This window comes from Onychomys torridus, chromosome 20 (assembly GCF_903995425.1).
Source record: "Onychomys torridus chromosome 20, mOncTor1.1, whole genome shotgun sequence".
In the NCBI taxonomy this organism is placed as follows: domain Eukaryota; kingdom Metazoa; phylum Chordata; class Mammalia; order Rodentia; family Cricetidae; genus Onychomys; species Onychomys torridus.
In genome coordinates, this window is record NC_050462.1 from 35,338,901 (window position 1) to 35,353,648 (window position 14,748).

Consider the following 14,748-nt stretch of genomic DNA (forward strand, 5'->3'; position numbering starts at 1 on the left):
GTTGTTGTTGTTTGTTTGTTTGTTTTGTTTTGTTTTGGAGGCATGGGGGGATGTTTTGTTCAGTTGCTTGGTTGTTTGGTTATTTGGTTCGTTGGTTGGTTGGTTGGTTGGTTGGTTGGTGAATTGGTGGTTGGTGGTTGGTTTGGGATCTCATTTCTAGAATGAAACCAATGGCAGTGTTTGTATGAGGTCCCAGATGAGGCGCCCAACATGACCAGTATCTCACCACTGGCTTTCTTGAAGTTCAGGCAAGATACATACTGACTATGCCCTGGGAAGTGAGAGTGGAAACACCATGCTCTCTCCAAAGGCAGTTGAATTCTGAACTCTAGCCATCCTTCTAACCAGATGACTTAAAGGAGCATTACTTTACAGGAGTTCATTACAAAACACTGGAATTTGAGACTTGGCAAAGTAACACAAGTCGCTTGCAACTCAAAATTTGTGTCCTTCGAGAGTAATTTTGACAAAGAGCATTAGAAGCATATAAGTGTAAAATAGTTCAGCTCAATTGTTGGAAATTATATTGAAATCTTTCTTAGTTGTTTTCTTTATTACATGGCATCTGGTTTGTGAAGATACTGGACTGAGGTTTGTAACTGAGCTGTATTGGAAGCGTTGTTTTTGAGTGAAGAAAAGGTCTCATGACTAAATAAAGCACCTGAACAAAATGCTTCAAGTTTTGGGGGGGAAAGAAAGGAAAGGTTTGGAGTGGGATAGAGCGGAACAAGACAGAATGGAGGCAAGGGTAATAATGCAGAATGAAATGGGAGAGTGGACAGGGGTGGACTGTTCTAGAGTGGACTGCAGTGGATTTGTTTGGGTAGGTGGTTCCTCTACTGGTTCATCCTAGACTCACAGCTGCAGCTGCATTCAGCATGGGAGGCCAGCAGGACTCTAAGATCAGCACTCAGCTCATTTGCATGACTAGCATTCAGCATTGGCTATAAGCCGGCCATCTAGGCTCACCTCATGACCCCACATCCTCTAGTAAACAATACCAGCTTCCCTTTCATGATGGGAAGTCAGTCCAGCTTCATATAAGGCCAAAGGTAAATGCTGCAGGATTCTAGAAGCATAGACTCTGGAGTCACACAATGCTGCTTCTGCCACATTTAGAGGTTAAAACAAGCTATAAACCAGCCCAGATTCAAGGAATAGGGCAATAGACTCTGCTTCTTCATGAGAACATCAGCAAAATCATATTGCATATATATTTATATATGTATAGTGGGGAATGAATCCATAACCATTAATCAAGACAACGTGTCTTATCATCATCACCATCTCTATTTTGCAGACATCTAGCTGAAATATACAGAGGTTAAAACCCAAAGACTTGCTCAAAGGAAAAAAAATAGCAAGAGTGTACACACACATACTCAGTTACCATATTCTCTAATATATAGTACCCGTTCATCAAGGAAGATGTGTTTGAACTGCTGTGGCTATCACTTCTCATTAAGCACACAAAATAACCCTAAACTCACTCTTTAAGGGTGCAGAGTGTTTCTTTTCTTCACCTTTCCTCTTTTTCTTACATCCTCCCCTGCCAATGTGATGAATTTGACTGTGGAAGGTTGTATACGTGGAACAGGTCTTGGTCTCAAAGCTCTGTGGCTACTTCCCTCTCTGTCCCCCAACCTCCAACTCAAGACCTTAAGGGAATTAACAGATTGTGATGCAGAAATAAAGAACTAGGGCTTCTTCGTTGTCAGGGAAACCTAGTCTGGGTCCTGGTGGTTTCTACTCAAGTACTTCCTTCTTTGAAATGGAGATCACAATGGGCATTCGTCTACTTCACAAGGTTGAAAATAAAGATCTGATTAAAGGAATCACCTTGGTACCCTAGCCATATGTAAGTGAGTATTTAGTAACACTGGCTTCTTTTAGCCTTGGTTTTATCATTCCTACCCTGGCTGACTCCAGGCTTGAGGAACCCAGATGAGCTGGCCTACTCTGCGAAAATGCTCCAGGAGGGATAAAGTGCTGACTGTGCATAAAAAACAAGGTTCCCGGCTGGTTCTGATACCACTATCTACAAATCTTGCCTAGAGGCTCACCGCCTGCTTCCTCTCCCACCCCACCCTGGTGCTGGCCTGGGGAGGAGGAGCAGCATTTCCTCAGTTTGTGAATAGCCATTGTGGTTCTGGGCTGAGCTTTCACAGTTCTGCATTTCCTTCCATTTGGCCTTCAAAGAGATCACAGTCGGGTGTGAGTCTCCAAAAAGTGAGGAGGCTGGTACAGAAAGTGCTCTGCAACCTCAGGCCACCTCCTTGACTGGGTCACTTAGAATGTGCAAGGAGATAGATACGCTATGGTCACCACTGTTGTGTAGACAGACTAAAAACAGTAGCCCCACTACCTAGAGCAGTGGTGCTCAACCTTACTAATGCTGCGACCCTTTAATAAAGTCCCTCATGATGTGGTGACCCCCAACCACCAACTTGGTTTTTTTGCTACTTCATAACTATAATTTTGCAACTGTTAGGAATTGTAATGTAAATACCTGTGTTTCCCGATGGCCTTAGGTGACCCCCGTGAAAGGGCCGTTCAACTCCCAATGGGGTTGTGACCCACAGGTTGAGAACCCATGGCCTAGAGGAAACCATGCAAACCACCCTCAGAGCACCTACATGGCTTTTAGACTGTCTGTTATAAATAGAATCAAGTATCACAGATCATGAGACTGATACAATTCTTTTTCATCCTTATATTTATTATTATTAATTATGTGGGGAGGGCAGGGTATGTGCATGTGAGTGCAGGTACCCTCAGATACCAGAAGTATCAGATCCCCCTGGAGCTGGAGTTATGGGCAGCTGTGAGGCACCCATCATGAGAACCAAACTCCAGTCCTCTGGTAGAACGGAACACATTCTGAACAGCTGGGCCATCTTCCCAGCCCCCATGTTGAGACATTTTAAAAGTAGGAAGTAGTATCATTGTGGTATTTACAAGTGTTTCTAAAACCCCTGCCTTATAGTCAGCATCATCCAATCCCAATTCCAAAATGCAGTTTCTTGGTTCTTCAGTTAAAACGGATGACAGTCTGCTAATACTTTAAAATTCACCTGACCCCATCCAGACTTAAAATCTTAAGGATTCCTTCTTATTTCCATTTTTCTTTTAGCGACACATAATTGGCTTGCCTTCCATTTTGTTCATACAGACGCTGGGCTGATAATTTGTCACAATATAAGACACACACACACACACACACACACACACACACACACACACACACGTAAGATACGGCCACAGAACATGCCATAAGTGTTGAGATGCTTGCCTGATGTGGCCGCCTTTCTCTGGCACACTGGTGTCTCTGGGAAGATGAGATGTACTGGAAGCAAGGGCTGATGCAGTGAGAAGAGAGTATGAGAAAAGGAAGGGGGAACTGATACCAACCGAGAAGCCAGACTGTGCCAAATGTCAGGGAAAGCCTATGACCTTCAGCTCTGGCCATGGCCCTGGCTCTCCTGGAACTCCTTCTGTAGACCAGGCTGGCCTCAAACTCTCAGAAATCCACCTGTCTCTGTCTCTGGAGTGCTGGGGTTAAAGGTGTGCCCAGCAGGGTTCCACTTCACACCCTTCTAAATCAGAATTGCCTGAAGTAGAAACTCAGAGCTTACAGCCTGAAAATCTCCCAGGATTCTCTGGTGAGGCTGCATGTGTGATCAGTTGGGAGATGACTGAGTCATCTGCTTGTTGGGGAAAGGCCTTGAAAAGAGAGAAAGCGAGGCTGAGCTGCAGAACTTGAAGGTAGTCAGTCCCAAAGAAACATCAGACAGATCCGAGAGAAGGAAACCGTTACAGAAAAACAGCTGAAATCGCTCAAAGACCTTGATGCTGTAAAGTCCATGTCACAAAACTCCAGGGTGTTCCAGACCTAAGGTCATGAAGAGACTTAGCAATTCAATGAAATACAGGATCCTCTACTTTAAAAAAAAAAAAAAAAAGAGGGGGGTGTATGTGGCGATACTAGAAGAGACAATGACTGGGCTCCTTGGCAAAATTGAAATATGGGTTTAAGTTCTGTATCAGTTTGAAGATCCTTAATATAGTGATTTTATTAAGATTGCAAACTTAATTCCGGATGTCCGCCACCGATTCTGAGATAGTTTAGGTAAATGTATTGTATTTACAGAGAGGGAGAGGAGACAGAGTTGGGAGGTTGGGGGAAGGGTTGTAGAAACTCTGGGTACAAATGTTACAGCTGACCTGTTCGTGTGCAATTATTTCCAAATAATTATTTTTTAAAATAAAAAGAAATCAAGGAGACGTTTACTGGGTGGGCTTTTGGAGGGTGGCGTCCACAGTAACCTGCTGAATTAAAGTTAGGCCAGTGGGCTCTGATATACCAAGATGATGCTGCTGCTTCTGCTGCTTCTTCTTCTTCTTCTTCTTCTTCTTCTTCTTCTTCTTCTTCTTCTTCTTCTTCTTCAAGAACTGGGGTGAGAACAAGAGGGGCTTGGGGGCCGCTGGATGGAAGAAAAAGTGGAGAGATTAGCACGCACAGTAGGAAAGGAATGAGATGAACTTGCAAAAACTAAGAAAAATTGTCAGCGAAGCCAAAACTCAGAATCAGCGCTGAGCCTCCTGATAAGTATGAAGATAAGATAAACACCCTGGGAAGAAGAGCTAAGTACTTCAAATCTCTGCAGTTTACCCCCAGCTAACGGCTGCACCCTCCGATTCCACATGCAGACTAACTTTGAAACCCAGTCACTGTAGAACATGGTAACAACTAACTGGAAGGAGAACACTATGGGATGCCAGGAGCCATTGCTGGGGAAAGCCATGACTGTTTTCGTCCATACCTCCCACACTTGAAAGGAGCTGGTAGCCACTCAGAACCATCACTAGGTCCAGATGAGAACCTCCTACTGAAGACACTTCTGTTTGGGAGCCAAGGGCGCCCATGTTTCTGTGGTGTCTCCTATGTCAGATCCCTCATAGACTTAGGCCAATGAACAAGCCATCGTGTATAGCCTTGCGAGATGCCTGCTGTCCAGGCTGTATGCCTGTGGGCTTCCTGTGTGCTCTTCTCTCTCTCTGAGATTGGGGGTGTGAGAGGAGAGAGACAGCGGAGCTATGGACAGAATTCAGCAAGTGCATCCTTTGCTGGGGGTCCTGATCTTAATGGCTCAAGTGGCAATTTCAGGAGTGTCTCTTCATTACTGAGAAGCACTAACCCTTACACCAAGTTGGGGTCAGGGTGTCTATCCCTCCAGAACGACGGGCTTCGTGGATGCCATTTCTTCTAAGGTTTGGGTGCTGGGTCCCAGATTCTGTGGTGCTGAGAGTTGTAATTCTGCCCTGAGATGAGTGAGAATGTTATTTTGGGTAAGATTCACACAAAATTCTTAGCCAAGCCCTCGTTTAGTGGAAGAGTATGAAAGTTTATTCTGTCAATATATGACTGAGATCCAGTAACCATGACGTGGGGATGTGGAGAGGATGATGAAGAACAGGGCTCCTTCCTTCAAGGGCTCTATAATCTGGCTGATAGTTTTAGCATTACATTTGTGGAAAACATGATAAGGTCTTTTGATCTTCTGCTTCCATCACTGTCAGGGGTCTCGGGGATTCCCTGAGTCTGTCCCACCCAGGATAGAAGGGTGGGGTAAGGAAGATATGTTGAATTAGAGATAACCAAGAAACAGGCAGAATGTAGGACCAGTGTGCTTCCATCTTTTGTTTTTGTTTTTTGTTTTGGTTAGGTTTTGGGTTTTTTTTAGTCAAAACCAAGAGTTTTTTTTTTTAACAAGGAAAAGATGTGATTTTTCTCAGGATTTGCCATCTTATTTTGATTTTTAAAGTGATGTTAAGATCATTTTGTGAATGCCAAAGGTCACCCGGGTTAACCAAATTATAAGCCTCTCTGTGGTGCTATATTGTATACCCAAATAAACTTGACTGAAGATCAGAGAACAGAACAAGCCACTAGCACTCAGGAAGCAGAGATCTGTCTGGATCTCTGTGTGTCCAAAGCCACCCTGGATTGCATGAGACTGACTCAGTCTAGGAGAGAAACAGAGCCAGGCAGTGTTGACACACACCTTTAATCCCAGTACTTGGGAGTCACACGCCTTTAATCCCAGCACTAGGAAAGTTGAGACAGGAAATGGTATGTGTGGGCAGAGAAAGGTATATAAGGAACTAAAGCCTTTCGGCTGAGGAAAGCTTTTCATGCTGAGGCGTGCTAGAGGTAAGGGGTGGCTGGTTCCTTTGTCTCTCTGATCTTTCAGCATTATAAGACCATTTTAGGAATTTGAACACCACCTCTCCTTTCACTGTGGCATCTAGAAAACTCACAGGGACACAATGTGACCCACAGAATACTAAAATTATGTCTTTGGTTTCCCACCTTAAGCCTCTAAAGAAGCAAAAGGCCTTGTTTGTCTAGCTTTTCTTTTTTCAATTGTTTTACATTTATTTATTTTATATGTCTGCATATTTTGTTTGCATGTGTGTATGTGCACATGCATGCCTGGTACCCAGAGGCCTGAAGAGGGCACCATATCTCCAAGAACTAGAGTTACCAATGGTCGTGAACCATCATGTGGGTGATAGAACAGAACCTTCTATCTTCTGCAAGAGCAACAGGTACTCTAACTGATGAGGCATCTCTCCAGCCCCATTTTACTTTTTCTCTTAAAACCAGTCTTATCTTATGCCCAGTTTTATTTATCTACTGTCAAGGACTGGGTGAATAGATTTTGTGAGTGTCACAGTCTAGCTCCTAAAGCCTTTCTACCTAGGAGCCATGCACACACTGACGGCTCCATGGGAAGCATCGCCACCCTGACTTGCCTTACCTGTGAGAAGACTCATCTCTTGGGGTGGCTGGTGGCTGCTGTGGTGTTGGTAAAGATGCAGCAGAAGCCTGGAGCTTGGGGGAAGCGGTTCCCTTAGAGTCACTGTTGTTTGTAGGAACAAAAAGGATAAGAAATTAGTGTAGAAAATAAATACCAGGCGTACTGGCTAGTTTTGCGTGTCAACTTGACACAAGCTAGAGTCATCAGAGAGGAAGGAGCCTCAGTCCATGAGATCCAACTATAAGGCATTTTCTCAGCTAGTCATCAGTGGAGGAAGGCCCATGGTCATGGGTTCTACAAGGAAGCAGGTTGAGCAAGTCAGGAAAAGCAAGCCAATAAGCAGCTCCCCTCCATGGCCTCTGCATCAGCTCTTGCCTCCAGGTTCGTGCCCTGTTTGAGTTCCTGTCCTGACTTCCTTCAGTGGTGTACAGCAAATGTGACATACATACATACATACATACATTTTACATTATGTCTTTGGTTTCCCACCTTAAGCCTCTAAAGAAGCAAAAGGCTTTGTTTGTTTAGCTTTTTTGTTTGTTTGTTTGTTTTGTTTAGGCATGCATGTGCATATACACACATGCAAACAAAACACTCAGACATATAAAATAAATAAATGTAAAATGTAAGCCAAATAAACCCTTTCCTCTCCAACTTGCTTTTTGGTCATGGTGTTTTGCAGCAGCAATAGAAACTCCAAGACACCTTAAACCCTAAAAGATCTATTGGAGAGCCTACAAATAACTATTCCCTCTTCCTTCTCCCTTCCAAGATGTAGAAAATCATGGCATGGCCACCAGTCTGAATTTATTGTCATTTGAGTGTTCTCAGAAAATATTCTCATCTGTGGACTCCATTATTCTTCAGTATTACTGAGTACTCAATTCCCGTGGTTTATCTTAATGTCCCTTGTAGAATATTATTTTACTATTAACAATTATAGGTCCTAACATTCCTGGCCCTGAGCTGGGAATGGCACTGTGCATGTAGTATATGCCTTCTCTTTCAATCCCTAAAACTGTCCTCCAAATGTTTTTGTTATTTCCTGGAGACTCGTGATCTAGGAAGTTTATCTAGAAAGATTTCTTTAAGTATTCCAAATTGTATCTCTGGATACAGAACAGGATGGTCATGACTTTTTGAAAAATAACTGCTCATCAAAATTATGCTTTATTCTATTTTCGTGACCCTTTGAAACACATGATATTTGCAGCAGGTTAATATTGTGTTGTTTTTTAACCACAATTTTCTATTGAGGCAATACAGTGAAGAACAGAAAAGTACTTGCTATCTTGTGGTTGGTTTTAGTCTGCCTGGTTGCAATACCTTCTTTTAAAAATTATTGTAGTTTCCTAGGTAGAGCGTTTGCATAGCCTAAGCAAGGCCCTGGCTTATATTTTAAGGACCACATTAACTTGGCATGCTTGTGCATGCCTGTAACATTAGCACTTGGATGGTACAGGCAGGAGGATCAGGAGTTCAAAGTCACCCTTAGCTACATAGACAGATTAAGGCCATGTTTTCATGATGCCCTGTCTCTAAATAAATAAAGACATTGCATGAGATCTGAATAACAAAAAAATACTTTTAAGGAGTCATGGTTACCTGCACAAGACCTGCGCATGAGGAAGGCAATCAAAATCCCAGCATGATAAACATGGTTGCACAGTTATATTTTTGTGGGATCCCTAACAGCAGGAGTTGGGGATGTCTCTGACTCTTTGGCCTGCACTTGGGACCCTTTTCCTCCGAACAGGTCGCCTCATCCAGCCTTGATGTGAAGATCTGTGCCTAGTCTTACTGTAATTTGTTTATGCTGTGTTCAGTTTATTTCCCTGGGAGGCCTCCTTTTTTTATTTTTATTTTTATTTTTATTTTGAAGGCAAACAGAGGAGGAGTGGATTTGGGTTTGGGTGTCGGGCACTGGGAGAGGGGAAGTGGGGGAAACAGTGGTTGGGATGCAATGTATGTAAATAATTAAAAATGTTTTAAATTCCCAGCAAGGGTTGAGGGGGGTAGTTCCCAAGGCTCACATCTAGTTGAGGAGTAGTTGACAACTGATGACTGTTGGTGGAACAGAAAGTCACTTTTTTACTTTTCTCTGAGGGATGGCCACACTGATAGGTTGTACATGCCCACCTAGAGATGGCTCCACAACCGTGCGTGTAAGGGCAGCACTAATTGGATTCAATGGTTATTGTTTTAAAAATGATAGAGGACAGGAAATTAGGAGAGGATCCAGGGAGAGATGGAAGGCAACGTGATCAAAATATATTGAATACATGTATGAAATTCTTAAAGAATAAATTTAAATACACACACACACACACACACACTTCTACAGACTTGGTGAGCAGGCCTATAAGCCCATCTACTCCACTCAGAAGCCAGAGCAAAAGGGTATAAATTCAAAGCCTTCCTGAGGTATGGAGCAAATTCAAGGCTAGCAAGGGCAACTTAGCAAGCCTCTGATGAAAAAAAAAAAAAATTTAAAGAAAAGTAAATACAGAGTTAGAATAAAAATTGGAAGCAGAGTACTTGCTGAGCATGTTCAAACTCCTGGGTTTAATACCCAGTACTAGAAAAAAAAATTCTTCCTAGAAGGAATGGCATCAGGCTGGTGTTATGCCTAACATTTGGTGTCAAATTAAGTTGTGTTTCCAAGTCTTTTTCCTGCATCATCCTCACTGAATTTTTCATGAAGCATTATAAATATCAAGACATGCATGATATTTATTATAAAATTAACAAATTTGTGAATTCTAAACTTGTTCAAGACCCTCTAAATAGTCTGTGACACATCTTGGAAACAAAGAAATCAGTGGAATTTGAGAGGAATCGAGAAGAAGGATGAGTTAAAATTAACTCGCCTAATAATAAGATTTTGGTTGAAAGTTTATCAGGGAGCCTCTGAACTGCCATTGGAGTTTGAAGAGCTCTTCCCCCACTGACTAGCACAGATGATTTGTTAAAACACAAACTGTTTCCTCCACCCCCTGCGTTACAGATTCCTTCAGGTCCTTCTATATATAAATTTCTAGCAAGGTCTCAGCTAATCACCAATGCTACACTATCCTATAAGAGTGTGTCTCCTTATCTTCTTCCTCCTTGTCTCCTATTCCACTTCCTTTCCCTCCTCCTCATCACATTCTTTCCCTTTCTTTCATTTTTTTGCTTTCTCTCTCTCTTCTCTCTCCCCTTCTTTCCTTCAAAATCAATCTCTTCCTGTTTTTTTTTTTTTTTTTTTTTTGGTTGGTTGGTTGGTTTTTGGTTTTTGGAGACAGGGTTTCTCTGTGTAGTTTTGGTGCCTGTCCTGGATCTCGCTCTGTAGACCAGGCTGGCCTTGAACTCACAGAGAGCCTCCTGCCTTTGCCTCCCGAGTGCTGGGATTACAGGCATGCGCTGCCACCACCCGGCTAGTCTCTTCCTGTTTTATTCTTTCTCCCTCCTGTGTTTCCTTCCTCCCTGTGTGCTCCACCACTCACCCTCTCTTTTCTCATTCGGCACAGCATTTAAAACATGCATCAAGACCATACTTGCAAGAGCGTGTTAGAGAATTTACTCACATAACAGCATTTACGGAGCAGCTACACAGACCCAGTCATTCTCTCAGAAACTGTTTGCTGAGATTCACTGTATTCTGAACCCTGTGGAGAAAGAGAAAGCCAAACTCTATCTTAAAAGAATTTCTCAAAGGACCAAAGACACAGTACTCAAATACATAATTAGCTTATTGCCATACATTATTGCTCTGAATTAAGCAAATAGGTTGTGAGGGAGAAAGTATGATGTCTAATGTGGAGGAGGAATCTTAAAACCTAAACCAGAGCCTGGCTCTGAGCAAGTGCTTAGGCGTGTTTGCTGAGGGAAAGCATGCACCTGAAGAGAGGAATCTAGCAGGAGATAGACAGCAAAGCAGAGCCAGGTAATGAAGGTCCTGGGTGAGGTCCACGGCCTTTTAGCCTCTCATGGGAGGTTTGCTTGCATTGATTTTTTCCAATCCACTTGGCTTCCTCTCTTCCACAGAAGTTTCTGTTTCACACCCTGGTCAGTCCCTAGTCTACAGTAGCTCACCTCCTTCCTATTGAGACATCAGATGATGTCATAGGCACCATCCAGCAGGCACATTCCTATGTGAGTATAAACCCTGGTGTCAGAATGCTTAGAACTAGTTACTGGTTAGAGGAGACAAAATATAATGGTAGTGTGCTCAGTATGCTGTGCCCAGACTCATAACACCCTTGATGTGTGGACAGGAAACCAGTGAGTGAGCTGAGGAGCAAAAGTAATGTGTTACAGTTGAACACAATTGAAGCAATGGCCATCCTTGACTGGGTCTGAATTTCCCTGGGGAATGGCCTTACCCTGGGATAAGGAAAGAAAGATGTGGTGACCTTGTGCCATACTCAAACCAAAGCATGTGAAGGTGGAGCCACCACACAGCTAACTCCATCATGAGGCAACTGAGATTCTGGGGATACAAAAGGTACATCCCAACTCTACCCCAGCCATTGTGGTAAAAACAGATGTAAAAGAGTGAACATTAGATCACAGATGGGCTTATTGGGACTTAAACTCCAGAGGAATATTCTGTATATTAAGCTTTTTTAATCTATGACTCCTGGTACATGGTTCCTATAATCTTTGCAATTTCTTATGTCATTTGAATAATAAAAATGTATTTTGTTAAAATATTTGACTTAGGTCCCTGAAACAGCTCCAAGTAGATAAAGGTCAAGCAATATTTTTCAACCACACCTGAGCCTTTATGAATGTGATTTTTAGAGGCACCACTGATAAACACTTAATAGGGGTGAAGAGACTGGAAGAATTAATGAATGCTTGGAAGGGGTCTCTTGGAGGAAGAAAAGGGCTGAAGGTTGAGTTCATTACCACTGGCCAACAATTCAACCAGCCCTACTTCATGTATATCCATAAAACCAAGGCCTGAGGTTGAGGGCTTCCAGGAAGGTGAGAAGGAGCACATCCCTATGCTCCCAAGTGTGACATGCTCCCGACCCCAAGGGAATGGACAATCCTGTGCTCAGGACCTTGCACATCTTGCCCTATACAACTCTTACAGAGTTGTTTACTTACATCTTTAAGTTACTCTTTTCAATAAGCAAATAAATAAAAAAAAAAAATACGAAGAAATAAAGTCACCATTCCCAAACAGTGGTTCTTGCCCCTGGTGACTGATGTACAACTCAGCGTCGGTGTTCATATGTAACAAGATCTTTGCCTTAGCCGCGAGCTTGTAAGCAATGACTGTGTTAACTCAAACACGATTGTTACTGTGGATTTTTATCACCATTTTTAGAAGACAACTGTCTAGTCAGAAGCAGCCACACCCTTCCTGTGGAGTCTGGGAAAGGTTTCCTGATGGTGAGGAGAAAAGGTTAAGCCACTGTCACAGTACAAAATGACTGATCCCCATTCCTGGAATGCAATGACTTCTAAAAGTAAATGCAGGGTCACATTATAGGAAAAATGGGCTCAAAAGCAGTTGAGGAATTCCAAACAAAGAGAGCAAATAAGAAATGAGTCAACATATTTATACTTTGCACAGTTTCAAACAGTCTCCATCCAAAAGGTGAACTTGGGCACCTGCTCCTGTGCTCATGGAACCTGTAGCCACATTTGCAGATTTGTATATTAATACTGCAGCTGTGATTCCACTTTTTAAATTGTTCTAATTGTTTATTTAATATGTGTGAGTGTTTTGTCTCCAGTTATATCACAGGCACCATATACATGCCTGCCTGGTGCCCATGAGGTCGGAAAAGCAACAGATCCCCTAGAAGTGCAGTTAAGGATAGTTGTGATTACCATGTGTGCTCCAGGAACTGAACCCAGGTCCTCTACAAAAGCCACAAGTGATCTTAACTGCTTAGCTACTTCTGTGGCCCCTGTATTTGTTATTTCAGAAGGAAAAATACAGTCAGTAAGAGTCCGAGTTAAGTTGGAACTATTGTCTCTCATTACACATTAATTTTTATGGGTTATTTAGAACCCACAAAGTACCGGAAGCTTTGTGGTCAGCCTTGAGATGCTAATGGTAAAATAATAATAAATGAAAGTTATCTGCCTTTGGAAAAGAAATGCTTATAACTACTGGTTCTTCCCATCATGCACTGATATGAGTCTTCAACTAGGTTGAGGATATTAAAAATGAGTTAAACTCAGTTATTCTAAATAGACATGTTCATCTTTGATAGCTCAAAAATGGATTTTAAAACATGATTTCTTATTTTCCGAATTCCTGGTCCTGGGAGCACTCTTGGCAGGTTCCTGGGAGCACTCTTGGCCAGGTTTCTGTTGATTTGGAAGCCTCTAAGCATTAACGTTGGGAAGGTTTTTCTCACAGTCCTTGTTTGTTCCTTTTCAAATGTCTTCAGGTATACTCATCTAAGTCATAAGGAAGGATTATCAGATATATTAAAAAGCTTGGTCAAAAAGGATGCAGCATCTTAGTGAATGTGTGTGTGTGTGTGTGCAAGTGTGTGTGTGTGTGTGTGTGTGTGTGTGTGAGTGAGAGAGAGAGAGAGAGAGAGAGAGAGAGAGAGAGAGAGAGCGAGCTTGGGAAAGACAGGATTTATTGAACATTTCCAGAGGAGAGTGAATATTTAATATATTTAAGTGGGAAGACCTCAAATAAAAAAAAACAATTGGAAATGATGACAAAAAAAAAAAAAAGCATAAACATCAGGAATTAGTAAGTGGTGCCTGTGCAATGAATGAATTTAAAGAGAACCAAAAATAAAAACAATAAGAGAAATTGATTTGCATGCACCTGATGCTAAACAAACCCACACTTGTTCCAATGAGGTTTGCCAAGTTGCTTTTACATTTGTGACTGTATCATAGTTCTCTGTGCGACGCCTTTAGAACATTGTTCTTCTTTGACTGAGGTGGCCTCACTCTCTGAATGCAGGAAGGTATGAAAGGGGTAACGAGACATGAGCTGAGAAACTTCGCTCAAGACTCAAGGCTTGGTGCTTGTAATGAATGGAGGTAACCCAGCTATGGAGGAGAGAAGCAGGCTATCGGTGATGAGACAGAAAGGTCTGCCAGGCTGTGGCGAATGCTGGGTAGAAAATACAGAGAATGAAAATGTATTTAGGGAAACAAGCACCCTGGGTGAAGAAACAAGGCACGATGCATTTTCCCAGAGCACACAGGTGCTCGATGCTTGGTGAGTGCCTGCTGACTTACAAGGGAGATTTCAGACCTGTATGGATCTACCTCTCTAAGCCCTGAAGGCTCTGGAAGGGAACAAACTCAGTTTTTCACGGAGAAATATTGACAAGCATAGCTTCTAGAAGAACTGAAGTAATTTTTACTTTCTTCAAATTTTCTACTTTCCTTCAAAGTGAGTACGGTAGCCGTAAGTGGCCGACAACCTAAGTTTATCCACTCTGTAATATATGTGCAGGAGAGGGTGTCCTAATCCCCCAGTGATTTGAACTGTGGTGTAATGATCCATGAGAGACAGTTATTAACAATGCTGATTAAGCCAGTTAAGCCCTTTGAGTCTTTTGTTAATGGCCAGACCAAGAGCGGGCTCACAACTCTGGAAGTCTCTTGGTGTCCCAGCTCAGGCATACATCATTTTCAAAGACAAAACCCACAAAGATACATCAAAGTTAGAATAGGGTCAGAAAAATCTTAAAATGTTCATTTCTACCAGAGCATAATAGTCATTTTAAACATAACTCGCCAATTATTTTTGGCTAATACACCTGGAACCATAGTCAAGACGTGGAAATCTCAAATGTGTTGCCAAGGTAGACCTGACAGTTGTGTTGGGGGGTTGTGGGGGGCTAAGAACTATCTTAAAGTAAACCCAAGATGGAATCAGAACAGGACTTGGCCTTACCTTAGTCATTTCAGTGGGGTCATATCTCTTTTTGAGCACCTCAGA

General features: G+C 42.4%; 1 protein-coding gene across 1 annotated transcript in view; it reads left to right on the forward strand.

The window, feature by feature from the left end:
• The window catches only part of Ptprb (protein tyrosine phosphatase receptor type B), a 113,413-nt gene that overhangs the window by 11,955 nt on the left and 86,710 nt on the right, over window positions 1-14,748 (forward strand). The gene's annotated exons all lie outside the window — the stretch shown is intronic.